General features: G+C 37.8%; 1 protein-coding gene across 8 annotated transcripts in view; it reads right to left on the reverse strand.

Annotated features, from left to right (window-relative positions):
• ZNF521 (zinc finger protein 521) overlaps nt 1–14,850 on the reverse strand; it is a 229,421-nt gene that overhangs the window by 212,224 nt on the left and 2,347 nt on the right. For 2 of the 8 annotated variants that reach the window (XM_058831745.1, XM_058831743.1), the window contains exon 1: nt 14,622–14,778. The exons of 5 other annotated variants lie outside the window; for them this stretch is intronic. The gene's annotated coding sequence lies outside the window, so the exon portion shown is untranslated. Of the gene's footprint in view, nt 1–14,621; nt 14,779–14,850 lie in introns of those variants that run through there. One more of the 8 variants, XM_058831747.1, reaches the window with a different exon arrangement.

Consider the following 14,850-nt stretch of genomic DNA (forward strand, 5'->3'; position numbering starts at 1 on the left):
GGGAATGCATGGTCAAACGCAAACTAAGCTAAATAGAAAGATTTTTCTCTAAGGTAGCACAGATCAGTAAGTTTCATTAGTAAAGCAAGAAAAATAATGAGTAAAACTAGTATGCAATTAAAAACGAAAACAACAACAACAAAAAAAGATACCATCTATTGTGACCCCTTCAAAATTCCCAGGTAAACCGCTGCAGCAGCCCAACCTGACCCTATTTATGTCCATCATTAGCTGCTGATGTATTTCCAAAAAATGTACTTAAGAACAAGCTCTAAAACTGAAAATTAGTCGACTCTTCCATCCCTCAAGAGGAAACTCTCTTTTATCATCACCACCTACTAATCAGCCTTATTAAAGGTTGTACACTCATCTGCTGTCCTCAACAATGATAAATGTCCCTTCTCAGTTCAAAAAAGCAGTTTAAGAACTGTACCATTTCTTAAGTTTCAAGATGGAATTGAGGTCTTCAAACACAAACTTTTCAATAACTAATTCCCAGCTGGCTACCTGCTGAGAAGTAAACGAGATCTCCACTTTTAAGTGTAAACCAAAATGAAAGAGTTAATTTTTTCTGCTGTTCTGTCCTCAATGTCTACTGCCACCAGCTGCAGTACCAGAATCTTTCACTGCTCTTCACTCCACAGTGAAATGTACTCAGCTTCACACTGCTGACTGAGAGGTACACCAAACATTTTTAGCTCCTAAAATGGAAAAAATAAACATGGATACTGCCTAACAAATTGTTTCCAGGTATGCAATTTTGTACCATGAAAACATGACAGCATATGCCTTGTGAAAACAAACATTTTACAACTTCCCTGCTATTCTGGGATCTGAAAATTCTGTGAGAGCTGAGGTTTGCTTTCAACAAAGGCTGACCACTATGTCTTTATTGTACTTGAAAAAGAAAACAAGTATAAAAGCAGGTAGTGTTGTGATTAGCAGTTTTCTAAACCCTTGCTCATCCCTGTAAAGATTCTCAGTCACAACAGAAATAAGTAGATCAAACAGGCCATGGCACAAAGACTTGCCAATAACAGTAAATTAGACTGACATACTTGTCAGAAAAAATAAAACCATATCTAGGGGGAAATATGGTAAAAAGGAAAAGAAATCTACTCTACAAAACCCACTGAATTAGCGAGTCACCTACAAAATAGCATCTCATTTTCCTTTGCATTAAGTTAGCTCTTTCCTCCAACTTGCAAGGGTATTCCTTACATTAAGTCGGCTACAGCTGGTAGCATCAGATAAGCTGGCGATTAGCACTTAACACCTTTTCAGTAACAGATTCTGAAAACTTCAGTGCTATTTCAGCTTTCAGGCCATGGTTAAACTCAGCTGACTATGAAAGGTAGCCTGACATGCAGCCAATGTTAACCTCCCTTAGACATTAACTACACTGTTTTCTTTCAGAAGAGGAAGACACCTTTAAACAGAATCTATGCAAAGGTATGAGTGGTATGAGTTAAATTTTGCTAACCAAAACCCTTTCTCTAGCACGAGCATGGCATGTAACTAAAAAAGGAACAAGGGTCAAATGCAAATAAAAGAGTAGCATGTATGCACTATTATTAATTCAAACATCAACATTATTGATACCTTAAATCTGTAATTGCACACCTTCATTATAGCATATACCACATCCTAGCATAAGGCAAGATGAATTCTGTGTAATGAAGCCAGAATACAGAAGCCTCAGAAAAGGAGAATAATACTATATAAATCCAGTATGAACAAGAAATGTTACAGCTGAACAAAACTTCTAGATACATGTTGTTATGAAAGCAACAATATTCCTTGTCCCTACAACTACATGTTTATGACCACAGGTAACCTGCTTTGTTAGCTGTAGTAATATTTCTCAATTGACTCATCTGTTCCTTAAAACAACAAATGATCAATTTCCTACTACCCATTTTCTCAGGACAACTTCTGAGAAACAAAAACAGGAACCCCCAGTAATAAAATTTTAAAAAAGGACTAGATCACTACAACTGTGGCACCAGACTTCTTGAGAACAATTAAAAAAAATATTAGTAAGGGAAAAGAAATCCAACACGTCAGTTCTATCTGCCATTATAAAACCTGTGGGTTGGATTGGTACCAGCTCTTAAATTTTTGCTTTAAAAAAATAAAAACAAAAAAGCATCTCTAAACTGAAGCTGCATCCATGTGAAAGGTTAAGATGTTTCAGCTTTGGTACAGCCAGTGTCCAAGGCAAACCCTGGTTTCAGTTCAGAGCACATCTCATGCTTAGGCTGCTCACTGTCAGCATTAAAACTACCTAATCTTTCTAAAGAAAGAATAAAAAACAAAACAAAACAAAACTCCAAAAAACAAACAAAAAAAACCAATGAAAACAAAAAACCCAACAGCAAGAACAGGAAAAAAAAAAAAAACCCACCAAAAAAACAAACACCAAAACAATGCAAGGAATCAAGTAGAACCACCAAGGACAGCCAATGAGGAAAACCTGTGGGAATTTTGGTAGAGAGCTCCTAAATTTAAAATTAAGCTCCTGACTGCTCTACAGCAACACCTGCTGATCAATGAGGATTTCACCCCTTTTGCTTAATCAGTTCATGAGACTCATGGTTGGACCATAAAGGAGGAAGATTACTTTCTAAAGTTGCTACAAAACATATACAGATTTTCCAGCTTGCAAAATCTCATTCATATTCTACTGAGTAACCAGGATTCCCCTTCTCTGAAAAGTTAATCTGTAGATTTAGCACCCTAAGGAAGAGCGCAAGTCATTTCTGGTTGATGCCTGGAAAAAACTTGTACAGAAAAGAAATGGATAAAATTAGAAATGTGGAAAATTACACTTTCACTGAAAGGGAAGCCTTTTGGAGAACTCTGGCTAAAATTTATGGTTTCTGACCTATTACAAACCATAATAAAATAAAAGCAAAAGATAATTGAAAAAAAGTCTGGTTTCTTCTAGTCTAGGTAGACCAATATATTTTGAAAATAAAAAAAAAAAATAACTGCCCCAAATGTCTGTGCCTCTCTTAAGCTTGGTAAACAAAGCAGGAGAAGCTACATATCCCAAAATAAACTATAAAAATAGATTGCTATTGATTTATCCCTTCATAAAACATATTCCTTGAGAGATGTGAAAATAAACCTAATGTAACAACTAAGACTGTCAGGATAGGAAGTTTAGAATACATATTTTTACCTTGCACTTTACATTCTGTATAATTCAATACTTGATCTATAAACTTCCATTAGCATATGATTAGTAATTCAATTTAAAGCCATCTTTGCACAAAAGCCTTTTTCTTAGGATGGTAACTTTGCCAAGTGCATCTTCAATCTACATGTTTGAATAATTTCTGCAGACAAGTAATAGAGACACTAGCTGTATTAGCATAATCAATACACAATTTACTGAGTTACTGAGACAGAACAGAAATAAAACGTGTGTGCCATTATTTCAGTATCTACAAATGACTGTAATTTCTGGAAGTATCTCTCTGCTTCTCCTTGTGGCCACATAAAAAAACAAGAGGACATTCATACTGCCACCATCTACAGGTAGATATTAAGTACAAGCAGACAGATTAATCATATAGCAGAAGGCAAATTTAAGAGCCCGTTGCAGGGGACGTTGAGTATCCTCTAGCTCTATTAAAGCCAATGGATTCTGAAGATGTTTCACACTTTGCAATAACATGCTGTGGAAATACGTCTCCACAAGGGTTCAGTCAGGATACAAAATTGAAATTAAAGAAGTTACAAAGAAGAATTAAACTCAGGATCACGTGTGAATGAATCACCTGCTAGGGCGACACCTCCCTCGGCTTTCTTCTCTCCCTAGGTACCACTGGTGTCTACGAATCACCTTTCAAACCCTTCTAGCTGACACATACCAGCATAGGATTTTCACACCTGCTGTGGCAGCAATTCAGTGGGTGACTTCTGGAATTCAGCAAACATTTCAGGATGTCTCATAATGGCCTTTAAGATAACTGGCATTCATAAGAGTTCAGAAATACTAATAAAGTATTATTATTTTCTGACCAGCTTCACCTAGCATCAACTCATGTCTATAGGCTACTAGGCAGATTACCAATTTGACTGTCAAATGTATATCCTCCCAATGACATTAGTGTTAGAAGAACTGGAAAAAAGAAATTGGCATATTAACATTTCAAATATCTATATTTCAGAACTCCATCGAAAACCAGTTCTGTGTGTAGCCACAACTTTACAAAAGTCCAATTAATCACATGCATGAATATTTATATGGCTGATTTGTTTTCCTTTGTGCTGTGACATACCCCTTTTCCTATTTCTACTCCCCCCCAGCATTGTAACAATATTCTCTTGACACTGGAAATTATTTTCCTTAAAAGATTCCTGTTATATAAAGCATTCTTTCCTCTTGCATTTTCTTTTTCCAGAAGACAAAGTCCCTCATAGCACTCATTCTTCACTCCTCTCTTTAGTCTGTCCCAACACTGAGCTTGTTTTTTATCCCCTAATGTTCTTCTAGTAGAATGACTGAATTAGGAGTTCCCAATTAAACTGCAGTGGTTGGAAAATATTATTCTTATGCTAAAATAAAGTATTTTCCTAGGCAGTACATAAACATAAAAGTAATAAATATACTTAAGTGGAAAGAAATTATGCTTAAGAAATCCTTTGGATATTCTTCCAACCCTTGATCTCAAGTATGACAGTATCCAAATGTGACAGCCTAAAGACGTCCAGTTTTACATAACACTGTGTGCAGGAAAGGCAGAAGATGCTCTTTCCAGCAGCAGAGGGATAATTCTAAACCCCAAAGCTGGGTAGGGGGAAGGAGGATACATTTTTTGGGATAGCTGAAGTCATAGATTAATTAATCCTGTCCAAAATTCTAACTTTGCCTTCATAACTATGCATCCTTTTAAAAGGTTAAACCACCTATACATATACTCATATTTCTATTGTTAAGTAAACTAATGAGGTTATATTTTAAAAAGTACTTTTCTCCAAAGAATCTTAGAGCTTTTTATAAACCTCAAGTAAATTTCAGTCATCCCTAAGATTCTCTACCATGCAACGTAACATATTATAATAGATCTCGGAGTCAAATTGAGGACCACAGTGAGAATTAGCAAAGCTAGAGGGAGTCAGTTCTTAGTACCAGGCTCAGGACTTTAAGCTGTCTTTCCTGTCTTAGACCAAGTACTCCACCTCCATTCCTGACAATATGCTGTGGGAAACCGGTCCGTTTTGGGGGAGGACAGAAGTTAGGAGGCTAAGATAAATTTTAACCCTAATTACCAAGTTCAGTACTTAACATGAACACATTCAGAGTAATTCCTCTCAGTATCCTGAAGCTATGTATCACCTCTGATTTCTTACTTAACAGCACAAATACAAATTCCTGGTGCTTCTATAGCACTGTATTTACAACTGTGCTTAGAAAACAGGAAATTCATTAAACACTGTCTACAAAAGTCTAAACTCAGCAAGAGAGAGCAATAGGAATTAAACTGATGTATGGATCACAGAACCTCAAAGTAACCAACATCACACAAGTCTGAAGACAGGTGATATAAAGAAGGGCTATGAAGACTTACAGTAAAGGTTATTGTAGATGATCCTTGCCTCTGAAACTTAAATCATTTATTTATGTGCAAAAAATGGGACACCTAAATTGAGGACTATGGGCTGTCTGACACTGTTCCAATACCAAACCGAAATACAGCTGCATGCTTTAGCTCTATTACCTGAAACATACCTTTACCTGACTCAATAAAAACCGAACCAACTGCCTACCTCCTTTCAACTGACATTATCCCTGATTTATCAGAGATCTCCTTCTATTGTATACTAGGGTTTTATAAGTTAATTTTTGATCCCTCAGACTCGCTGCTCTATTCTAGATGACTTTCTATCATGTAGAACATCAATCTAATGTATATCCACAGAGGAATTTAGAAGCTAAAAAACCGGTGAGGGGATGCTGCACCTACGTTGTCAGCAGTTCTGTTCAGATGCCACTGAGGTCAGGCAATAGCTGTGGTTTTACCACCAAGGCTTTCTCAGTGCTGAAATCAAACTGACTGATGCCTCACCACAGCTGGATAGTGGGCAATTAAGAATTCTCCTGCTTGCCCTGGGTTTGGATGCAGTCTTATGCGCCGGTCCTTGGGAGTTCATATACCTTTCCCTGGTTGCTACAAAACACTGGCAGAAAATGTATAGGTTGAAATACATCTTCCTTTTCCCCTCTTGCCCACATCCACTGGTTACATCACTCACCCAGGTTGTGGGTGGCACCAGCTGAACTTTCTCCTCCATCAGAAGGATCTGTACTCACATTGTGAGCTTCCTAATAAAGAACACTTACCCTTAGACTTGAAGTGCACTCATTCATTGCTGTTGAAGCTACCATATTTCATCTACAATATTCACTGAACTAGAAACAAGAAGAATTAGCATGATATTTTATCCTTGTGGTTGGGGCACCATCACAGGAAGTGGACTCCAATCCTAGCTGCCCTGAAATAATTCATCAGAAGTGGCAGGAAGTACCTGGCACACCAGGACCCAGGTCTCCCCTTTTTCTTCACGGTACTCAAACTATTAGAGCCCTGATTATGCTCTTGCTCTTTCTCACCCCCTTGTCCAACAAACAATTAGACTTTTGAAAAGGGGAACAGCACTGACAAAAATAACAGGGCAACTCACACTCATAACACAATATGCTGCTGTGTAATGACTGATGTCCTCCATGTGAGATACAGATAAAACACATTTAGACAAAGCACAAAACAGAGCTCCTGCCTCTCACATCCCAGCAGAGCAAAGATTTTCCCTCTTCGGTAAAGGAGAGGAAGAGCAGCAGCACACCACCTCAATTTGCTCTAGCCTGGGAGGAAAGGAATTTTATCTTTACCTCCAAAACCTGAGTCAGGTAAGTGACTGCTATGAGTTGCCCTGTTGCACTAAGATGCCCACATCTAGGACAGGGGAGGAGCTAAGACACATTATTATTTCCAAGTTTTGCCTGCTGTCTCCTTAAAATAATTTCTGCTCAACAACATTCACAAACCCCTATTTAATTGTGAACCATATAAAGAATCCAAGAGTTTGACGCAAGGTGTAGGTAACTACAAACTAAGCAGATCAGCATCTAAGAATGAAACACCTTGCAGCATGCAAGCCCTTTTTTTTTTTTTAAATTTTTATTTTTTATGTATCCTTAAAGACTTCTGACCTTTCTTCATTGATTTACATTTGCATCTGACAAGCAAGTCTCCTACTCAACAGATTCACCAGAAATTGCAAACCAAATCTCTTCCTGTGCTCTAGCTCTTTATAAGTCACGTAACACAATCCCTTCCCAGTCAGTGGTTGCACGCAGAGACCAATACAAACCCATTTCCTCCTCCCATCTTCAGAGTGAAAACGTTACATCAGGCATGGATCTTGACATCCTGTTGTCCTGGAACCAGTGAATCAGAAAGTTCCTTCCTCACAATTGTATTCTTTGGAGGTGGAAAATAATTAACTTCCCCACCCCCTCCTCCTTCCTACTGCCACTGTCAAAAGTTAGAAAGTCACTTGACTCTGTCTGGAAAAAAAACCCAGCCATCATAATTCAGTGCCAGAGAAAGTTTTTGTTGATCAAAGTATAGCCTGGTCTTCCCAAGGACACTGCCTCACTACATCACATCATCCAGTTCAGAAACAGAGCAGGTATTTTATTTTTGTTTTTAAAGCTGCTTTCAAAATGTGAATGAATCAATAATGGAAGTTGAACTTGATATGTTACCAAAAAAGTGAACAACAGAAAAATGAAACTAGAAAATCAATTATCAAGGAACTCATTGTTTGAAATATATTTTTCCAGCAAAACAAAACATAAAAAATAGTAAGGGTACAACAGGTCTCAGGGACTCTACACAAAAGCCAGGAAATTTAGACACAGAAGTGCTCCAGCTTTTCCACATTTGTGTGGAACACTGAGCATCTCTGTGAGAAACTGGAGAGTGGTTTTGCATTTGTGTTAGGTAAAGATAAAATTCATGCTCCAGGTTATTGCCTTTGCATGAGAGAATAAGCTCTCAAAAAATCAGGTTTGGGGCAGAAGGAAAACACTGAAAATCCTCACTATCAACATCCCATCCATTTTTCCTCAGGACAAAAAGGTGTTCTGCTTCAGCCAGCTGTCTAACTAAGGACTAGGACTGCCAAATTTTTAAGAAGGCTAGCTAGATACTGCATTTTCCAAGAACTACAGCAAGTCCATATCACATTAAATAAAGAAGTGGGGAATGCAACTATACTGACATAGAGAGATAGAGAGATAGATTTAAGAAATTTTGAAGGACTAGAATTCCTACTCTTCCAAAGAAAAATTGCACCTGATTGTACCTATATTTAAAAGTGAAAGTATCAGACAAACCTCTCATTGAAAAAACACCCTTACCCCTATGATACAAAAAAAAAAAAAGGAGGGGGACCCCAATGAGAACAAGCCCTCAAAATTTCTAAAACTTCATTGGGCTTTAATTGTACAGAACTGGTAAGCAACAACCCTACAACCCTTTTGAGTACACATTCTATGGTTTCAACTGTATAAAGAACAGTTGCAGTATGGCATGCACAGCATCACCCTAGCTAAAGGAAAATCCAAAACCCAAACGTGCACACTCCAGAAGGACATGTATGACCTAGACTAAATTCTAAAAAGGAGGAGGGAAAAAAAAAATCTTCTACATCTTTTTTCTTAATAATTACTCAGCATAGAGGGAAAAAAATGTGTCTGAAACTAAAGGAACATGAAATGGGGGGAAAAAGCCCTGTGACCAGTGTTAATTAATATTCTAAATATGGAAGACAACTGCCCTGGTTCAAAAATCCATTGAAAGAGAACAATTTTGTGCAGTCTTACCAATGAGAGCACAGAAAAAAATAAAGAGGATTTTTTGGAAAGTAGGAGGGCTGAATGAAAATGTTAATTATAACATGTTGTAATAAGGATACCCCCAAGATCAGCCGTATCTTTTTTGCTACAGCATAGTCCCTAGGCATAAGGCTAACTACTCCTTGATCATTATCCTGGCTAAAACTAAAGCTACTGAAGTTTAGGAGACTCATATCTAACAGAATTTCTTTCATCTCTAATAATTGCTAAACTAGCATAATTACTCATACTTGAGGTGAAATAGAACCCAAGCTGTCTAATTTTAAAACAAAAACAAACCTCACCACCTCTTTTGGTCTTTGCACATCCATCTTTTGTCAGAGTCCTATGCCAAATGTTACATTATGATTTAAAAGTATTTAAAAGCCTCTCTTGTGCTGTCCAACTTTTATAAAGACAGCAACTGAAAAACTTTAAAGCTTTGTAGTAACACACTACAAAATGTATTTGGAAACAGACATGTACATTTTCACAGCACCAAATAAAACAGGCCAAATTCTTTGTAGATCTGTCTGTTGTCCCTTCAGGGAAATATTTATATACATGTACATATATATGCCACAGTTCTGATTTAAGTGAAATAATGCATTTTCCCAACCCCCAGCTGGGACTGATTCTGAGCTCAGGTAACCCTGCAGAAACCAATGGAAATTGTAAAATATGGCTAGGAAAAGATTCTAGGAGGTTGTCTTAGGGTATCAAAACTTTGTTTTAATCAATCTAAAAAAAAAACCTCAAAATATCATATTTTAATTATTTTACACGGAAAAAAATACTGAGTGCATATGGTCTACATAAAATCTTGACAGTTTTTCTGGATCTTTTCCTCATGCACAGCTTTTCAAAGGGAAGATTTTTTTTTTCAAAATGCGCAAGTTTGAAAATACTGAATTGTATTTCAGAACAAAGAATTGAGAGCTATTAAACAAGCTGTAAATTAGACAGAATGAATTATAGAGCAACATAAAGCCTTTCAAGAGATCTTAGATCATGGTGGATAATGTTATCCTACACATGTTAGATAAGTGACTCCATACTGACAGCTTCCCTTGTTACACAAGTTAACAGCTACTCAGGAAAACAAAATCAAACCAATCCAAACACATCAGCAGCCTTACTAAACCTCTTAATATTATCTTTGTCACAAGATTTCACCTTTGTGGAAACTAGCAGTACAGCTAGTAGCTGTTTAGATGTTCACTTCTAATGGTGCCTAACCCCAAGCAGCAGACAATGATGGTCAATATAACACATGCTGGCCCCAGAAATGACTGGGCAGCATTACTGTAATCCCTCAGCTAATCAAGACCATCAATATCATTATGCATTGCCAAAGTCAATTAATATTACTAAAAGTTAGGGATGTTTTTGTTGTTAAGGATTTCTTTAATACATAAAGGCATGTTTTGGCAAGTCCAAAAGAGAAGGCTATAAATAGCCCACATTATAAAAAGATGCTAATCTTAAATCCTCTTTGTAATTTCTTTTTCTTTTTTCACGTACTCTTTTATGTTCGGTATCCTAATTTTTGCCCTTTTTTGGATAGCCAAATAGAAGTCAGCAATTTACTCATGCATCAAACAGATGTTTTTGTTTTTCAGGCCAAATGGAATCTCATGAATTTTTTGTTCCCTCCCTATAAAATGATGATGCCAAAATAACACAGTTCCTGAAAACAGCCTGTTCAGAAAAGTTCTTTGGACCAATAATACCAAAACTTTAAGTCAAATTCACAGAAATAATGCCAATACTAATTGCTGTTTTTGTTTATGCTGGATTGATTATAGCCTAATCAGCAAACAATCTCATGACTTTTGAGTCTAGCCCATGCAATTTGGAAGCCAGGGAGGGGCTGGGGCTGCAAACAAACATTCAAACAGTTGACAGATACAGAGAAATGTAAAGGCTACTGTTGGAAGGCGATCCGAATGTCAAATTCTCTCTGAACTAATGCTGCTGGTTAGTAATATTTTTCTTTTAATCCATTACTATTCTACCTTCCTTGGTACTACACCCCAAAACCTGCACCTCTGCATGAGAAACATCCTTTCACTTGGATTCTGTGCTAAGGAAACAGGTCCCATTAAAACACAGATATATTTGCTCAGACCACCAATACTCTACATGAATTGAGCTGCAGTTGTAAATTCATTCAGAATGGAAAGATTACCTAGGTTTCCTCAAAAACAGGGAACAACTTCACGAGACATTCTGGGCTTATATATTTCAAGATAGAAGCCTTCTTTAAGCAGAGCATGGGTATGTAAAAGACAACTGAGAAATGTATCCTGCTCATCTTTCTAGGAACTAACATTTACTAATTTTATTTCTGCATGTAGGACACAAAATTGCACGGAGTAAAAATTTACTTTAAAGTAAAACCACAGGTTGTTTGGGTTTTTTTCCACAAAAAGAAATCAGAGATCAGCACTTCTAGTAAACATGTAGAGCTGTACTAGTTTCCTTGTGATAGCTTATCTAACAACTGCCATTTCAATGATTTTTCATGGGTGACTTTGAACACAGTAATGAATATTACCTGGCTTTAGCTTAGAGAAACCTGTATTTAACATTTAGTAGAACTACATTTATACTCAGTTTCATGTAAAGAATACCTAATTTTCTTTGCAAGTGACTCTATTTTTGTAACTTTTTTCCTAAACAAACTTTTTCATCAAAAGCCGGTAGTAAGAGCAAAGAAAAAAAAAAACAAACCAAAAACCTCAAGCCCTCCTATAAGTAAAACCCCATAAACCAGAAAGGAAGGAGGGGGGGTAGGCAGTCAGTAACCCAAGTGTGATATCTCCAAAGCACGCCAAGTCACAAAAAAAGGTTTACAACTCATAATGGCCAAGTTAAACAAGATACAAGAAGCTGCTCTGCCCCCTCCTTTGCCTTCTCATCACAGAGGTCTCTACCATAGTTTTACTTAGGGAATGGCTCTGCCCCTGGATGTCAGGAGTTTAAGGAGTCATAACAATTGTCCTTCTTTGATACCCTTCATTTGCACAGTGCCTCTTTTGGGGCTTGTATACGAATATCATACCTCCGGCTTCTCTTTCCCCACCTGCTTCTCTCCAGCTATCCTCCCTCTCCTCCTCACCAAATGCATTAGGTGATTTTGATCAGGTCAATGATACTTAATAGATTTTTTTTTTTTCAGAAACTAGCCAAGGAAATGGGATAAATTAATCAGTAGAATGAAATATAGGTCAGGACTGATGAGTTTGATGCAACTGAGCCTTCCCCTGCTTTAAAGTACCCGACAGTTGAACTTTAATTCCTCCTTCCTAAAGTAAAGGAAGATATTCAAATTACAGTTTTTCAGAAAGTTGTGATTTACTCTCCTTTTGAGACTTTTTTTTTTTTGCCACAAACCTGCAGTGTATTTGTAAGAGACAGAGTTTGCCACAGAAAATAATTAAAAATTATTTTTCTTCAGAAAAAAGATTTTACTATTCTAAAATTATACGGGGCTTGTCTAACATTAGCCATGCCTATTTTCTTTCCTAGGTACAATTCTGAGATGCAATCTTCACCAACTGCTGGGGGATAGTCAGACCAAAGTTGGCAAGAAACCAAAACAGGGAAAAGGAAAAAAAAAAAAAAAAAAGAAGAAAAAAAAAAAGAAAGGATAGAGAGAAATAAATATAAAAGGAATGTAAACAGAAACCAGGGTAATTGAAAAAAGTGTATTTTCAAGAAATAAAAGAAATTTACTCATTAACTAGTTCTTAACATCCACCATTTCAGATGAACATTAGTTTCATGCATTCAATATGAAAAACTCAATTGTCGTTTTGTTTTAATGTATTTACCTGCCTTGTATCGGTATTCCCCTAAGATATAAGTTTCAAATTAAGTTATCAAAAGTGACAGACATATCAAAAATATCTCTTATATCTTCCCCCCAGAAAGGGTTGCTAAGTACATGACAAATTGGAAATGTAATGTGTAACTCCATATTTTATTTAGATGTAAAACAGCGCTCATGAGTTTAAGTAACTCATTTACATACATTCAAAGAATAGTTTTTCAAATAAGCTATTTAAAATACTGTTTATTTTTATCTGTAGAACTGCATTTTGTACTGACTAAATCAGTAATACTTAAGAAATCAGGAATTTAAATAAGTGCTGCATTGGAGGTACAGTTCAAATTCTCCTTGCAACATTACTTACAGCTTTTGTTTGTTCACTAAAAATGGAGATGTAATAATTGATGGGCAAACTCTTATCCATGAATTTAAATGCTAGTCTGTGCAAGCATCTTTCAGCTCCTCAGATGAATCGCATTATTAGCCCTTTCAGAAATCTCACAATCGGACTGCTTTCAGAATACTATTAATCCACTCAGAAACTGACATGATTCAAGAAAAATAAAACAGGGAAAATGAAAGAGATATTTGAACAAAGGCCACCAAGAATGATAACCTACTCCCCAAAGGTAATTACTGCAGCAATAATTACAGATGATGATTGATTTACTGCCTGGTTTTAGTTGAAAAATAGTAAATAAGACTCTGCAAAGAAATCTCTGTCATCTCCATCCTGAACATTAAGTGGTTTTCTCAAGTCAGTAGTTTATTGTCAGCAAATCCAAGCTACTCCATCTGAAACATACAATGTTGCTGTTTACTCATTTTAGGTATTCTCAGGCAACTGGTGCATAAGAAAGGCAAAGCCCATACCTCCACATAAAATGGAAGCTGTATCTTTTGTTTTAAATTAAGTGATGTTTACAGGAAGATATTTGAAACAAAACTTCTCTCTGTAACACATGTAACAAATCACCACGAGTGAAACATACCCAATGTCTAACAGGAGAACCATTTCCTCTATTTGGCAATTAATTCTGAACCTTTATTCCTTTGCACTTAAATACTTGGAGGTCTAAGACTACCGCTCAGTTAAAGTTTTCCTGCATCTTTTTGCAAATATAGCTAATTGGTTGCTCTCCTACTGGCTCTAAAACTCTTATGCGCACACACATAAATCCTCCCTGGGAAGCTCGGAACATAAGCGTGCTCCCAAGCAACAGAACTTTCATTGTGGTATCATTTTTAAAAGGTAAAGGGAAGAGCGGCTCGTTTGTTCTTCACAAGATACCAAACAAAAGGACCACTGAACTGCACAAACTTCGGTAAACTAGATACAGACGGCAGCAGCAGGTAAAGCAGTAAATTCAAGGCACCCTTTATTCCCTTCTAAAGTATCTGGAGAGTTTCAAAAAAATTAAAAAGAAAAATAAAAGAAAAGAAAAAAAAAAAAGAATTGAAGCCTGCTCTAAAGCTCACTGAAGTCAACAAGACTTTGAAAAGGGAACTCCTAGAAAGAGTTGTTTCAAGGGAAGGGAGCGCAGTTTTTTGCCAGGTCCTCCTGTGCAGGTCCATAAAAGCAGACCCCGCTCCTGCTTTCTAACTACGAAACTGCGCTGGTTTCCAGCCACTTAACTCCTGGTGTTCGCCAGCCCAGCCGGGAAGGAAACGAGGCCTGCCGCCTGCCACGGCGCGGCTCGGGTCACCTCCCCGGCCGGGGCTGGCCGGGCTCTGCGCCCCTGCACCGCCGGCAGCCCCACGGGCCGCACCACTGGCTCTCAGCTCCGATGGCCTTTCCCCCTCGCACCCCTTTCCCCCCTTCACACCCCTGCCCCCCAAAAGTAGACAACTTATAGATGTTCTGACCTGACGCCACCCAGGTTTTATTCAACTTCACTGCACTGTACAGACCGGCCCGGGAGGAGCGCGCCCATCCAAAGATGTTTATTTGAGGTGACAGCCACCCTCAGCCGCCTTCCCCGCTCGCCGGCGGGGAGAAGCCCCTGCCCGCCCAGCGGCTCCCGGCTCCTCGGGGGGTGGCCACCGGCTCCTACGGGGAGCGGGGGAGGCGGGGGGGGGGAGCTGCCCGCTCCTC

Source organism: Poecile atricapillus, chromosome 2 (genome assembly GCF_030490865.1).
Source record: "Poecile atricapillus isolate bPoeAtr1 chromosome 2, bPoeAtr1.hap1, whole genome shotgun sequence".
Taxonomy (NCBI): Eukaryota; Metazoa; Chordata; class Aves; order Passeriformes; family Paridae; genus Poecile; species Poecile atricapillus.